At 33.6% G+C, this 17,256-nt stretch overlaps 1 protein-coding gene and 1 long non-coding RNA gene across 14 annotated transcripts in view; one reads left to right on the top strand and one right to left on the bottom strand.

The window, feature by feature from the left end:
* The window catches only part of LOC145948885 (uncharacterized), a 163,603-nt gene extending 149,082 nt beyond the window's left edge, over positions 1-14,521 (top strand). For all 4 annotated transcript variants that reach the window (XR_014427492.1, XR_014427493.1, XR_014427495.1 and 1 more), the window contains one exon: positions 14,305-14,521. This is a non-coding gene — a long non-coding RNA (uncharacterized LOC145948885). The remainder of the gene's footprint in view (positions 1-14,304) is intronic.
* 5-ht1 (serotonin receptor) overlaps positions 1-17,256 on the bottom strand; it is a 126,231-nt gene that overhangs the window by 72,966 nt on the left and 36,009 nt on the right. The gene's annotated exons all lie outside the window — the stretch shown is intronic.

Genomic DNA, 17,256 nt, shown 5'->3' with positions numbered 1-17,256 from the left:
GAATTTAAATAAAAAATTATTGTTTTGTTGATTCTGACTTTCTGCTATATAATTCTATTCTTTTATACTAGCCAGATTTAACATGAAAAGATTATATTTAGCTTAAATTGCGACTTGTTAAGAATAATAAGAAATGTCATTCGTTCAGCCGTCTTATTTTTGCGAAAATAGAGTCATTCGATAATTAGATCTTCGGTTGCTATCTGGTAACAATACGTTCGCTACACTTTCGATCAGCAACCGCGTTTCTACTGAATTTTCGTTCTCTCGCGACTGCTCCGTGTGAATTCAATTATTCCTCAGGAATGGCCCGGCCTGTATTTTAGGTAGAACAAATATGTGCATTATCGCGGCACAGTGTGCTTGTCACTTGCACGGAATTACATTAATTTCCCTCCGCAGGACACAGGCTGTCCGGAATTTCTGGCCTAAAAGACCGACACTAGTAGTTTACGCCTCCATGTTGCAAGTACACATTACGCTTTTAAGTCTCTTGAGAAAGGATTAAACGTTTCATAATTGCACCCTTTATTGTTTTAATTAATTTTGCCTGTCAACTGTTACTAACAAATGCAGCTCAATATTTATTATATCTCTTTCTACTATTTTTTGTTAAATAAAATATATAATAATTTATATAAAAGTATTAAAAATTTAAACATATATGCGTCTAGGTTGTCTAAATCATTAATAGTAATAAAGAATATTAATATAATCACGATTACGTTATTACGAAATGAGAAAAATTGCCAACAATTTGCTTGCAGATTGCTGCAAGTGCACTTAAATCGCTAATGACTGGCGACGTGACAATTGAGCACATATGTATTAGGAAATAATTCATTTATGACCATGTGGAATTGCTTGAGTGGGGGAGGAGGGGGGGGGTGCTTGAGATTAGCACGTCGTTAATGCGCAAATGACCTACAATCAAAAGCAGAACTGTGACATCTGTAACGAATAAGAGGTCAGCTGCAATCGACTTAGTTAATAGCAAACGCAAATGCGATGATTTATGCGAGTTAAATGCAGAATCTCACCGTTCGCTCTGTCTTATCCGAAAGATGACGCGAATACTTGTTGGTGAATACTATAAATTACTGCAGTCTCTCGCTTTACTCGTTGCATTGACTAAATGCAGAGTGGAGCCCGCATTTACTTTGGCGTTGCCAAGTATAATATTATATTTGGACAAGATAATATAAATAAATAGCTTCTTATTTTCTTTTAGAATTACATTATTTTAGAAATACATTATCATTTCTATCACAAGGATGTTGCGTTTACTTTCGAAAGATATAACTCAATTATTATTATATCTTTCCTCTCTGACACTTTTCTGCGTCTTTTAAATTTATGTAGATTACAATTCCGTATTATCATAATACCTTGACAATACCGCTTCTATCTTTTTCTTGTCAAGTTTCGATTTCGCATCAAAAGGAAGCGCGAGATCAAGCTTTAAGTTCCATAAAGCATACGAAGCACCGTCTCTTTCAACCGCGCGCGAAATAGCCCCACGTATACGCATCACGTTACCGTCCTTTTATACTTCATTCGATCCTTCGCGAGCGAAGCGAAGCCGATTTTTCTCCCAGCCTTTAAGCACCCGAGACATAAATGTCACTACTCGTTGCGAGTGATGCGACGCCAACCATGTCGACAGTGTTGTAATGGCGAATCGCCGACATATTTTCTCGGATTTTTCCCGTCGCGTCGTAAAAAGAAACGTCTTTTGTTCTCCAAATTGCATCTCGAAAAGAGTGTTATATTACTGGATATTAGACGGCGCAATTGTAACGTTGGCAGGTTTACAAAAAACAACTTTCATCTTACAATTAGTGGTCGTTAATTTAATAAATTTGTTGATGCAATTTTCCCTCGTCGCGATAGGATTTCGGCGTCTTGCATCAAAATTAACGTTTCCTCTGCTCTGCTTATATATATATATATAAAATTGAACATACGCATCCATAATTTAGAGCAAACTCGGAATAATTAAGGAAAATCCTAACACGCTTACGAAGAGTGCCGTGATAAGTTTGCTAACACGATTCTCTTACACGGCGAGTACCTTTAGGCTCGCGATTCATCTCTAACACGGTGTTCTTCTCTCGTGAAGAGCGTACAAGATCTAATTTATTCAAAGCTCCGAGTGATGTATATACACGTTAGCGTGTGATGCATATAAATATACTTATTTCTTCTATTTTTAACAAATTTTCGACGATAATGTTTACACAATGAAAAATATAAATGATAAATATAAAACAGAAAGTATATAGTTAGTTAATTTTCTAGAGAAATAATTTTTTTTGAATTTTTATAGTATGAAATGATATATATATGTTTCAAAAATTTTGCTCTTTATTTTATCCGCATTGTCAAAAATATTTCGTTGAATCTTAAAATTCTTCGGCTCACGCAAAACAACGAGTATTATCTGACGCTACCAATATCCCTCGAGACGACAATATCTCTCGGGATGATATATAAAAATCGTGACAGCGGTCCACAATCATAAAGCACGGGGAGCTATCGTAAAGCAGCGGCATAGAAATCGCTAAAGCAAGTGGCGATACTCTCGACCGCCGATTTACTTGGCGAATGCGAATGTTATTGCTAAAATCGATAGCGTAATAAAATATCGATACGCATAAAGACTATTGTGCATACGAATCGGCGTGTCTCTGAAATATATAATCTTTATGTTGTAACGCAAAAGTCGCGCTTATTTATATCCTGGGCATATATAAAATTTTATTGACTGAAATATATTCCAATTTAAATTGGGGACTAAGCAAGACGCAAAAATTGTCGTAAGGGTGTCAAGAAATATCGAAAGAGCACACTTTATAGATATGTGTATGCTGAACGAGATAAATACATATATAATGTAAGATTCTCTCAAATTATTCGCTACGATCGATCGTTCGCTATGTGGACACTTCGCGTTTTTCTAACGTAAAGGAAACTGTCAATATAAATATTGTTTCTGAGACAACTGTTACGCTTTAATGAAGAATCACGGGACGTGAAAAAATATCCTATAAACAGACAACGGCGTCTTTAGACATATAAAAAAATATGAATACGACGAAACTCTCTAAAGTCGTCTTATCAACGAACGAAAAAAATTTTATCAGATCGCTTACAATATTGTATTTGAATCGTTTGCTTCTTTTTCCTTTATTTTTCACATAAACTCGATCAAACATTTCACGTAGACCCCGTACGTGCATATAACTGCATGCGCAGGGAATACATCTCACTATTCCGAGAAACACACAATGGGACGCGGCGCGACGTGCTATTAGATCGCGGAATAATCATCGTCCTTGTCAGAGGACAGTGCTAGGTGAATCTATCATGGCTGCATGGCGGTGCTCAATCGGATTGCCCCAGGTACGAGGATCAACGTGCGGGGCATCATTCTTTGTGCTTAGAAGCCGGAAAACATTATCTTTCGTTACGAACCTCTCGTCAGCCCGACTCTCTCTCGCGTCTTTGTAGGGTTTTCTTTTATATTTTCAAGACGGAATGAAGATATCGGGGGGAGAATATCCTGTCCACATCAAGAGAGAGAGAGAGAGAGAGAGAGAGAGAGAGAGCATAGAGGATAGAGGATGATGATATCCATGTACGACGGATGCTCCTGCTCTTAAACTCGCAGTTTCAACGAGACGGCGAGATAAGAGATTAAAATCGGATCTCATCTCCCTCCCATCACCTCCTTAGACGATGTCTAAGGTAAATCACGTGAAATAAATGAAGTTGTAATCATGTCATCGCGATGTAGATCGATCTATGTTGGATGGAAAAGCTTCTTCAAGTTTCTATAAACTTGTGAACGTGTTTTTTGTAAGATATAAATTGCGAAATATAGACATTTTAATATTGAAAAAAAGAGGAGAATTATAATTTACAAATATACATATAATGTTTAATGTTATTGGTAATTTTTAAAAATTCATAAATTGTTTTTTTTATTGAAAACGCAAAGACTGCAAACGATATAGTTGAGAAGTAATATAAAATTTTTAATATAACACATGTTCTCTTTTAAAAACATTGATTTAAATAGAACATCTTTAAATGCAAGTAGAAGCGGCAGCATAGTAGCCCGCGTACATAAGATACATGTGTATATTTTGAAGGAAAAGAGGAGATGAGTTGAGACTTTTATAAAGATGAAAAACCCGGAGAGCGTTTGCAATGAAAGGTATTGAAAGAGAATGGAGTTGTAATCAGAAAGGAAAATTTACTTTGACGTCTTCAGATATTTGATGTCAGCCAAAGAGGATGTATTTCATAAATAGAACCGTGTTTTTCTATCATAATGGAAAGCTCTTTCGGAAAGGATATAAACTCTGTAATATCAGGAAAACGCACGATTGAAAGCCGATGAGTTTTACTACATGTTTCACTACTCGGCAGAGTCTTCATGGGTGAAGCTAAGGACTTGGACAAAAAATCAAGAAAGAGATTGACATTTAGCTTGCACATGAAAAGCATATTTCGATATGCTCGCTTTATGCTGCGCAGAATACGCGAGGAGAATAATATTTAGCCTTCGTGGAGTTTCGAAAGATCGTAAATGTTACGTGAGTTTCTCTCAAATTCGAATTCCGTGAAATATTTCGTCGACAAAGTGGAAAGTGCCGCAGTTTCACCTCATCAATTTTCATATTTTAAATCCCTTTCAATCTCTATTAATGCATGAAAATCTTCCTTAATACGAATCCTTCAACTTCTATTAATACGAAAATCACTTGCTGACCTGAGAATTAATAATGTCTCTCTCATTAGAGAATAATAATTGTTTAATATTGATTCATTCTCATCCGATTTTGTTTTATATTTTATTGTAAAAGAAGCAATTAAATAATAAGAAGAAAAAGAATATAATAAAGTAGGCGCTATTTTATAGAATTTAGTTTATCGCAGTCATAATTTTATAATACATGTTTTTAGAGTATCTTATTTAATTTTAAATTATTTATTATTTTAAATTCCCTAAAAAATCGATATTTTTATTTTATTTTAATTGATAATTTATTGCAAAGTTTAAAAGTCTGTTATTTTCGTCATTAATATCGTTGTTATTTCAATAATAATTAGCAAACTTTCGCGTTTAAATTATGACGTTGTGTGATTCAATCTTCATACATCCTTAAAAATCCATCTTCCAATTGATCATTTTACAGTTATTACGAACATATCTGCGGATAAATACGTATTCTCAAAATGCCATTATAATACATCGCATCTATTTTCCCGAGGTGGCGATGTATCGCGCGTTTACAAGCGGTCGTCTCGCGCATTTATCACAATAACAGACGGGCGACAGAACTTTTCGACTAACTTCATCGCACAATTAACATCCCTCTTTTCCCTCTCTCCCACCCTCCGAATTCGTCGTTCGTCAAAGAGACAAGAAAGTGTAGGGGATTCAAAATGTGCGATGCAAGGAGCGCGCACGAGTAACGACATTACGAAACTTTCGACGGCGCGAGAGTTCTACGCCGGGACAAGAATCGGCAAGGCTGAAAATTCGTTAGGTCGGACTTTCGGAAAGACGGAGGGTAAGAAGTTCTGAATCACGAGCTCACGTAAACGTAAGGTCGTGCACGTAGCGACGACGATTCGAGTCACCGTCTGCGTCTCCCCCGCAGCCGCGCGAAAAAGGGTGATCGCGAAAGGGAAAATAGCGCGCTAATCTCGCGATCTTCATTAGCGATATTCTTCCACGTCTCTGACGCGACCCCTCATATTTTCCGCCACCGCCCGCAATCAAATAATGGAGCTCGTGGAGCTCGTCGCGTGTCCAAATAGTTTGAAACACGATGGGATATAAATCTTAACGATGCGTGCAATGTCGGGGACAAGGTGGTGCATATTATTCCTCAATTACACCGCACGAACGAACGAACGAACAAATTAATGAATGACTGAAAGAATGAATGAGCGCTTTTACAGCTCCTACTGCTGTATCACAAACTGTCAGCGTTAAATGCATTTGCTGTATCTACGATAAATTACAATTTATATTTTTCCGTTACATTTTATATTCTGTTTTAAAATATTTCTGCTTTTACAGTTTTTTGTCTTATTTAATCTGTTTTTAACTTGTACTTGGCAACTTTACAAAATGACTTTAATCTAATTTTGATTGCTATTAAAAAAATTTTATATTAAATTATTACAAAAAATGTATACTAAATCATTGATTTACACGTAATTGCATAATAATTTAATAATTAGACTTTGAACACGCTTGTTAAATTGTGTAATGTATGAGCAAAAATAATTAATTCCAAACTGCTTGATATTTTACTCGAATTCCCAAATATATCAAACTGACTATATTTTAAAGATACAAAGTAAAATACGTCACGCTGCGAAGATAAATGAAATAAAGAACTGCTACAGCTATACATTCGGTCACGCCTATCGTTATCGGACATCGTTCTCTCGCCGGAGAAAATATTTCGAGATATCGTACGAGCGCGATCCCGAACGATAACTCGCGAATAGATTGATTAGCTTTGGCGATTGTAGAAAAATTTTTCGCGCTCGAATTTATTACACGTAGCAGACAAAGAGAGATGAAAGGGAGGTGGAGGGTGAATAAAATACGCGCGCGAAACAGCTGGTTCCGGATCGAAGTGGATTTATTTGGGCGTTCAATCTTCATTTTGGCATCGTGACGTCGCCGTTGCGCCCTTCGAACTGCAACGCTGACACGCAAAAATATACGCATATATACGCACGATTTCGAAACGACGTTGCCTACAATAAGACAGGAGAAGTGGCGGAGGAGAGACGACTGTTACATCGGGTGCATGCAGTATATACCGATGTTACATGGATTTGATCGGGTAACACGCTGCCTCGTCAGCAACTATGTACGTGTATTTGCGCTATCCGCTTAACGCGGGGCGGAAGATGGAGGGAGAGAACGGAAACGAGGTTTTCCTATGACGTAAACGGCGCGCATTGTACGTAAAATAAATTTTCCACCACTTATCTCGTTGTTTTTAAAATATCAACTAAAATACATAGGGTATGACACAATAATATATATGTATATAAAGAATGAACACAAAATATATATCCTCGGAAAAATATTCTGTTATTTTAAGAATAAAAATGCAGGAAGGATAAATTAGATCTGACTGAGCAGAAATGAACGGAAATCAAGTTTCAACATGGAGCGTTTACATTTCTGTTTCAACGTTACTTCGCTCACATTTTCTTTTACCCTTATAAGCCCTTTATAGCTCGTCAATTATAGATCGAGAACTGTAGAACTATCGATTCGCGGGCTTTCATACGTCGCTCTCGCACACACAGAGTACGATCGCTAAGCAGTTGTGCGAGGCACTTGGCAAATTCGCACGTATCTCAAATACGACGTATCGTGAGAGCCCTCGTTCGACCGAGGGGGATGAGAGAGAGAGAAGTCTGGATTATGGAACGGCATTTAACGGAGAGAGGAGTCACACTACAAAAAACGTAATAATGTCGAGTGAGATTGAAACGGCGAGGTCTTAGGTCCCGTTAGAAAGACGTGGCCTCTGGGAAAGGAGAGGCTGAGGATGAAGGGGAAAAGGCCGTGCGGGAACGTCCGTCCATTATGCGGAATCGTTCTGAGCGAAGAGCAGAATCTGGTAATCCGGAAGCGAATTCGCTCGTTGACTTTTTCGAGGGAGGCGGCGAGAAAGCGAATCGCGCCTTGAAACGATATCGAGAAACGCGGGCGCGAAAGAGACGATCGAGATTAGTTGACAGGTCGACGAGAGAGAGAAAGGTATAAATGAAAGGGAAAGAAAAGAAGGAAAAGAATAAAAAAAAGAAAACAAAAAAAAAATATGCCATCACGCGCGCGTTTCGAAGACGGCTCGTGTCGGGCCGTAAATGCCTCCCCGACGATGTTCGCGTCTGACAGAATGATGTATAATCTCACTTATGTGTATCGCACCCCCTACTCGTCCTGCATTCCCGGGTGCTAGCATGTTTGGTGCGTTCCCTGCGTATTTTTTCCACACGTTTCGTTTGTTCCCTCTATGAAGGATAGATAGCGAGAGACCTCTGCGCCGTTTCGCGTAATCTATAAGAGAATATGTGCCACGTAAGCTGTTTAATGCTAGAAGTATTGAAGGATTGAAGAGCTTATTTATTTCGAAATTATTATTAGAGTATTTTTAATTTTTAATTTCTTTTCAAACTATAAAATTATAAAGTTATTTTTTTTTTCAAATTATTTTTAAGCTGTAATATTACATTTATTCACAATACATATTTTCAGTTTATTATTTCATGTCTTAATTATCAGTTTTTGCGACATAATGATTTCCTCGACATCATAATATTCCATTGCAGTATGACGCGTGTTATACAATAGTTAGAAATTTAAGCAGCGCGCGTTAATTAGACCTACGATACATTCGTCATAAATATATACATATATATGATACATATTGCAAACGTTACACACAAATATACACATAAATTTCTATGAGACTCATATTTTTAATTTTCCGTAATTACAGCAAACTCTCTTCAACGTCGCTGCGCGCAAACGGATCTTTAGCTATATAGAATTCTCTTATATATCTCTCTTCAGAGACCATGCGCCAAATTACTTTCCGGAAAATATATACTCGTACGGGGAGAGAGAGTTGAAAGTAAAGTTTGGTATCTTGCATGAGCAAGGTGAGGCGCGGATAAAGCCGAAGCAGGAAACTCATCATCTAGTACAATTTGCAGAATCAGCAAATTATTTCTGAATAGTATTATTCGTGCAAGATATCTAGTAGGCTAAATAAATAGACAATTGTTTCGGATTTGGAAACCGATATAAAGCAAAATTATGTGCAACTGGCGGATCCGAGGGGGGGGGGGGGGGGTTAACCCTCCCCGCAAATTAAAAGAAACAGTTTTGCTGAATTTGTTTAAAAAATATAAATAAAGAAAAACAAACATTAAAGAGCTATCGACGTCAGGATCCGCGAGTGTATATATATATAACTATAAGATACACTGTAAATTATACTCATTACGCATTCAAGGAATTAAGTATAGATTAAGTCAGACATAGGACGAAATGATGAGATAATTTCATTGCAAGAAAATAATTAGGTGAAATTCTTTATATCTATATAATATATATTATATAGATACAAAAAATTTCGCCTAATTATTTTTGTACAACAAAATTATCTCATCATTTCGTCCTATGTCTGACTTAATCTATACTTAATTCCTTGAATGCGTAATGAGTATAATTTACAGTGTATCTTATACATACATATTGTATATATTATATAGATATAAAGAATTTCGCCTAATTATTTTCATGCAACGAAATTATCTTCATTTCGTCCTATGTCTGACTTAATCTAAACTTGACTCCTTGAATGCGTAATGAGTATAATTTACAGTGTATCTTATACATACATATTGTATATATTATATATATATAAAGAATTTCGCCTAATTATTTTTGTGCATGAAATTATCTCATTATTTTATCCTATGTCTGACTTAATCTACACTTAACTCCTTGAATGCGTAATGAGTATAATTCACAGTGTATCTTATACTTTTATATATATATATATAATATATATTATATATATATATATATATATATATAAAAGTATAAGATACACTGGAAATTATACTTATTACGCATTCAAGGAGTTAAGTTTAGATTAAGTCAGACATAGGACGAAATAATGAGATAATTTCGTTGCACGAAAATAATTAGGCGAAATTCTTTATATCTATATAATATATATATATATATATAAAAGTATAAGATACACTGGAAATTATACTAATTACGCATTTAAGGAGTTAAGTTTAGATTAAGTCAGACATAGGACGAAATGATGAGATAATTTCGTTCCACGAAAATAATTAGGCGAAATTCTTTATATCTACATAATATGTACAATATATATGTATAAGATACATTGTAAATTATACTCATTACGCATTCAAGGAGTTAAGTTTAGATTAAGTCAGTCATAGGACGAAATGGTGAGATAATTTCGTTGCATGAAAATAATTAGGCGAGAAATTCTTTATATCTATATAATATATATATATATACACACACTGGCGGATCCTGGGTTATACCCCCTCCCCCCTTGCAAATTACAAGAAACAGTTTTGCTGAATTTGTTTAAAAAATATAAATAAAGGAAAACAATATTAAAGAGCTATCGACGTCGTTGATCCTGGAATAAAAGCTAATCATGAAACCAAAAATATTAAATAAAATAATTAGGGGCAAACCCCCCCCTCCTCCCCCCATTATCGACGTCAGGATCCGCTAGTGTGTGCAGTTAAATAATTCGTTGCAAATTAAATCGAAAGTGACATAAATCTAGAAAATTTTAAATTAGAGATTTTATTGAATAACATTAACGACTCTGCAAATATTTTTTCTAGTTTGCAATACGCTCAAGCGTTTTTTGTGAGACTGAATAATTATTTAAATAAGAGATTTTTTTTGTCACTCGTTAATTATGTGTGCTCACACTACAACACGAACATCCTCTTATTTGCATATTTGCTATGCCGCGGTTACGTCAACCAGACCTCATCAGCGATTCTCCTAAAGTGATAGGCACTTCGCAAGAAGTCCGCTCTACATGTTACACTATCTTGTGATAATGTATTTCGGATCGTCTGGCAGACAGCTTGGCGACCGATAGCAGCGATGTTACGTGCTACCTGGAAACGTAAACGACATAATTTGATTAACGACGACAACCCACATTCAAGGTCTATAGCTGGTTCCCTGTCGCGTAGATAGACGTCCGCAATTGTAGCTTTCTTCTATTATAGGCGCGCTGATTGAGAAGAGAAATTATAATAATTATAGACCTTTATAGAACTCTAATTTCAATAATAACAATTTTGAAGAATATAGAGTAAATTTCTATAATTATTTGCTTTATTAGCATATCTAAATCTTAAATATTTTTGCACATTGAGAGATTTTTAAAGTTAAAGCTACAGATTCTTAAATAATTTTGTTAAGCCTTTAATATTTTTTTAAACTTCTTCTTTTGTGTAAAACTAAAAAATTTCGATTTGGAAAATTGACACATATTGTTTGCCTTTGGACAAAGATAATTACGAGAAGGTCATGCATAAAAAATATACTGAATATGTGATGTTGGTTTTTTCACATTTTGCGTTTGCAAACATTTATTTATATATTGTTTTTGAACAAAGCGTAACAGAATTTTTTAAAACCACATTGCATAGGTTGCTAGTAATGAAGACTTGTTTTTCTTTTCGTATGCATATTTTTAAGCGTGACATACATTTCAGCCATCTTTTCTCAATGTTTATTAAAAAATAATAATAACTTTAATAACAAATAAATATCTCATACAAATATCAAATCTGACAAATTTTTGTGTATGTGTACATGTGTATGTAACAGTTTTAATAATTTTTACCGCGTTTTGTTTGCACGCTTCAGAATTTATAAAGTATTATTTACGCCAACTTTATTTTCTATAAATAAGAAAATATCATATTGATTTTATCATGGAAAATATGATCACCGATGAACAGTCGGTTCACCGGTAACAATAATATAAAACATATTTTTGTTTCAATTTGTAAAAGCTTCTTATTTCATTGACCTTAAGTAAAGCAATCTCAAATAAGCTCTATTGGAAAATTTCCATTAAAGCCGTAGGAGACCGTAATTAGACTTTTAAAGGATCTTAGAAATTTTTTGTTAAAGTCGGAAGACTTTAAGAATTATGAACGCATTGGGTTCCATATTGATTCGAGAAGGCGAGTGAAGCAAGTTACGTTTTACATCTCCTCCTTGTAATCACACATGAGTTTGCCGAATGTTTGAGTCGTTGCAATTGTTCGCACGTAAATTGTTCGAGAATCAAATTGGAATGCGTCAAGCACATTCGACTAAACGATCTTATCGTGGCCAGCTGTCAAGAGATTCGTTTACCGCGTCATTAAGAATTTGTAATTGAAATTGTGAGAATCAATAGCTGTTCTCGTTACGTTGCGAGGCAAATTGAAGCAAAAACGCCAAGCTGGATTAAAGTGTCGATGTACGTGTTCGAGTGTTATAACCACTACTGTGCGCTATTCGCGTTGTAAAGGTGGCGTTTTTATATTTTATATGAAATTGAATTCGTCCCTCTTTACTTTTAGCCCTCATTTTTCTACGATGATTCGTTTCTGTCATTAGAGTCTCTCTCTCTCTCATCTATTTTTGGAGCTACTAGAACAATCCAAGCGCGCGTTACGCGCGTGCCATTCTTCGGTTTTGTATTAAAAAAATGATATTTAAAAAAAAATAATATAAAGTTTATTTAAACTCCATTAATATTTTTTTACAGAAATCAGTTGATTAAGGGGTTAATTTACTAATTAAATTTTTAAATAAAAATGTTATGAAAATTAAAATAGTAATATGTTGTAAATAATATATTATAATACCTTATTTTCAATTAATATTTTTTGACAGAAATCCGCTGATAACTGTCAAAAATATTAATCGAGTTTAAAGTATTATAACATATTATTTAAAATATATTATATTATTTTATATTTTATAATGTATTATTATTTTAAAAATTAATTAGCAAATTAACGCTTTAATCAGCTGATTTCTGTCAAAAAATGTTAATAAAGTGAAAATTAGCTAATTAAATATAGTTTACATATTTATATTTATATTGTGTATGTTATAATTTGCTAATTAAATTTTAAAATAATAATATGGTAAAAGTTATAATATAGTAATATGTTGTAAATAATATGTTATAATATCTTATTCTCGATTAATATTTTTTGACAGAAATCAGCTGATAACTGTCAAAAATATTAATCGAGTTTAAAGTATTATATAACCTATTATTTAATACATATTATATTATTTTAATTTTTATAACATTATTTTAAAAATTAGTAAATTAACGCTTTAATCAGCTGACGCTTTAATCATATATGTCATGTAGAGCTTTAATTAATTTTTTTTCAGTAGTAACATAAGACATTAATCAGACGTTGTGATTGCTCGGTAGATACACTGACAAATTATCCAAATTAATTATTATACAACAAATTAATTATTTTTTATAATAATCAAGCTTCAAATACACAAGACATCTCGAAAACATTTCTATGAATACGAGAGAGAAAATATTATTGCGGAGAAAGAGACATTCTCTCTCGCAATGTTTCTTAATCAGCTGATTTTTCTGTCAAAAAATATTAATAAAATTTGCTAATTAAATATTCTAGCTTACCTATTTATATTTATATTGTGTATGTTATAATTTGCTAATTAAATTTTAAAATAATAATATGGTAAAAGTTATAAAATAGTAATACGTTGTAAATAATATGTTATAATACCTTATTTTCGATTAATATTCTTTGACAGAAATCAGCTGATAACTGTCAAAAATATTATTCGAGTTTAAAGTATTATAACATATTATTTAAAATATTATTTTAATTTTTATAACGTATTATTATTTTAAAAATTAATTAGCAAATTAACGCTTTAAGCAGCTGATTTCTATCAAAAACTATTAATAAAGCGAAAATTTGCTAATTAAATATAGCTTACATATTTATATTTATATTTATATTGTGTATGTTATAATTTGCTAATTAAATTTTAAAATAATAATATGATAAAAGTTATAAAATAGTAATATGTTGTAAATAATATGTTATATAATACCTTATTCTCGATTAATATTTTTTCTTTCTAAAGCTATATCTTTTCGAACGAATCTCCTTCGAGTTTTAATTAATTCATGTATATGTATAGTATCGCGCGCGCGCTATTAGCATGAAGTTGCCGATGTTTGTAGCCTCGGCCTCGGCCATTACCGAAACGCCGCGAGTATCAGGCAGTTGGAGCTGCGTCCCGCTGTGATTAATTAGTAAGCATAATCGTTAGAAACGATTTCTAACCTTTGTATTGTAATATTTGTCAATCGCATATCATAATTTCAACGTTAATATGTAGTCGTAATTGTTCGAAACGCGAAAACGTTCACAACATATAAATGTTCACAACATATTACGCGAAAAATTCGATGCAAAATCTCTTGCCAACCTAACCCAACTTAATCTGTTTTTGCGCGCGCGAATGTGTTGCGATCCGTGGATATATATATCGTTAATTCTAGCTTACATATTTATATATTATACATATTGTGTATGTTATAATGCGAAATAATAAGATTATTCTAATATATGTATGTATTTTATTTGTTACAGGTAGCATTGCGATACATAGTGCGATTCACGCATCGTGTCGGGAGTGTCGTAAAGTGTCACGCGTCGGGAGTGCCGTGTAAAATTTCGCGTGTCGGGAGTGCCGTGTAAAGTATCGGGCAATCGTAATTATTCATATTTTCGCGAGTGTCGTGAATGCTACGAAGGACCAAGAGAGGAGGAGCAGGCCCGGGGAGGCATCGGGCGACGTCGGGGCAACTATGAGGTATGCAAAATAAAACATTTTTTCTAAGCTGCATTGTTTATGAGATATTCGACTCACACATATGTATATACATAATTTGAATATTTTGTTTTCAGATTAATGTGCTGCGTACTACAACTCTGCTATTGCACGTATCGGTGAGTGAGAAATTGTTTATTTTATAATATTTTTATTGCGGTAATGGGGGTATATATAATATGTTGAAAATATTAAAATAGTAACATATGTTTTACATAATATGTTATAATATCTTATCTGCGATTAATATTTTTTGACAAAAATCAGCTCTGATAATTGTCAAAAATATTAATCGAATTAAAAATATTATAACATCCCTTTCAAAAAAAGACACGTTAAGTCGATTCTTGCAAGTGTATTGTTGCATCTTTTCCGATGCTGATTAACTGTTTTGATTTGCATTGTGCGTTATATTCGTAGCATCGAGAGGCTGTCATCGCGAGGATTAGTAGTTTAACAGTTTGTTTAAAATAAAATAAAATAAAATTATATGTTTTAGATAATATGTTATAATATTTTATCCGCGATTAATATATTTTGACAGAAATCAGCTGATATCTGTCAAAAATATTAATCGAGTTTAGTATTATAATATTTTATTTAAAACTAATATCATTATTTTATTTAATTTTATTTTGAACAAACTATCAAACTGCTAACTTTCGCGATGACAGCCTCTCGATGCTACGAATATAACGCACAACTCGAATCTTGACAGCCAATGGGCATCGCGGAAAAGCGACAACAATAAACTTCGCTATATGCGAGTATCGACTTTACATATCTTTTTTAAAAAAGGATATCTTTTTTAAAAAAGGATATATAATTATATAATTTTTCGCTTCTTTACTTTATGGATTTTTATAACGTATGCACGTGTATATATATTTTAAAGTTTTTATTTAAATAGTTAAGTAATATTAAGAATAAATATGTAAAATTCGCAATTATAATATGTAGATCAATTTCATTAATATAATACATTTCGTATGCAAACAGAATCGGATAATTTTGAAATTGCGAGAAATATAAATTGCGAAAATGTCACAGTCCATATAAAATCAAAGAAATTGTGCCATAGATAAGAGTATTCGTGCGTAGAGTCGAGTCGCGATTTCTAAACTTCTTTATCGCATGTATAAGAGCGCGGAAAAATGTCCGGGATCTTCTCCTTCGCATTCCGCTTACTTAAAGCCATGTTGATCATCCTTCCTTATTTATCTCCCTATTCATGTTACATCAAGCGTATCATCGGCAATGTTTCAAAACGGAGTAAAATTGCGGCGTTTATTCGGCGTGAGATCTTTTTTCCGAGTCCGGAAAAACACGTTTCATTAAAATGACGATTTCCTTTTAACATTAAATGCTTGCCCCTTACCACGACAAATCGCTTTTTGTTCTTCTCTTTGAAAGTAATTTCCAGAGTCCAGATTAAACGTAAAATTCCGCACAATATTTTACCCAAGCTCAGAGGCAGAGGCGGCCTCCCTCGATACATTCTTCTCGACCAATATTTTATATCCGTGCTAGAAAAATGAATTTGCCCTTTCTGATGCGACTTTTCCCGCATATAAATTAATGTTCGCGAAATTCTAGCAGCGCAGAACTATTTAATAAGCCTTGACTCATCGTAATATCTTAGTTTAGTAGGCTACTAAAATTGAATTAATTGTAAGCCCTTATAAAGGGCTTGTTAAAAATATTTTTTCGCAGAACACGTTTAAAACATGTGTTTAAGGAAATACATGTAATAATTATTGTGGAAAAATGTTTATTAAAAAAATATGCTACGCGTATATAATAATGCATTAATTAAATTATTAAAATAAGATAATAAAAAAAACATATATTGATTTATTATATATGAAGATCTTTCTCACGTTATTTTGACAAAACCGACTTTAATAGAAATTATTATTTAATTCTGTCTTTGAGAAGTGCGCCAAAGTTTGAAATCAAACAAAATGACTGTGTATATAATGTACAATCGACCGGTTGCTTAGTCTAGCTGGATAATCAATTTTGTTTACGGCGCAACTACTCAGAAATGGAAATTAGGGAAGTAACCTTCGCTCGAGGCAAGCTTCTATCCATTCGCACACAGCGAATTTTCTCATTGAAGAAACAGAAGTAAATTGATGCAAGCGCAATCGAGATATAAGACCTTGAAGTGGATTACAGGATATCTCGTGCGCGCGGCTACAACGATTGCCATATGTCGAAACGTGAAGCAATCGAGATAGGGAACACTACGCGGAAAAGCAATGACTCTCAAAGTAGAATTGAGAAAATGTTGCACGTTTGTGCGAGCGTTTTTTCGAGAAAATCGCGAAATTTTTCACTTGCTCGCGCACTCGCGCAATCTACCAAATATATTTTCATACCAAATATTTAATATGTAATACACGGCGTCCCAGTTTTCTTTTACCCGTGAATGCTTTGAAGTAGATTTTTTTCTCGAAAACTTTAGATTGCATTTTGCTACCAATGTTTTATATTTAGCTTTGAATATTTTTATATTTCCACTGAATGCACAAGTTCTCATAATTACAACAATATAAGAGAATTTATAAGATATCGTTTATTTTTTAATTAAATTGAACTAATGTTATAGGAGAGAAGGAGTTTAATTGAACTTTTATAAAACTTAAATCGATACTTAAGCCAATAATACTACCATTGGTGGCCAGATGCATTTAAGGATGAGAACA

This window comes from Prenolepis imparis, unplaced genomic scaffold, assembly GCF_030444845.1.
Source record: "Prenolepis imparis isolate NDT839.2.m4 unplaced genomic scaffold, iyPreImpa1.0 SCAF_2, whole genome shotgun sequence".
Lineage (NCBI taxonomy): Eukaryota > Metazoa > Arthropoda > Insecta > Hymenoptera > Formicidae > Prenolepis > Prenolepis imparis.
The sequence above is the reverse complement of the archived record's forward strand: the minus strand, read 5'-3'. Positions and strand labels throughout refer to the sequence as shown.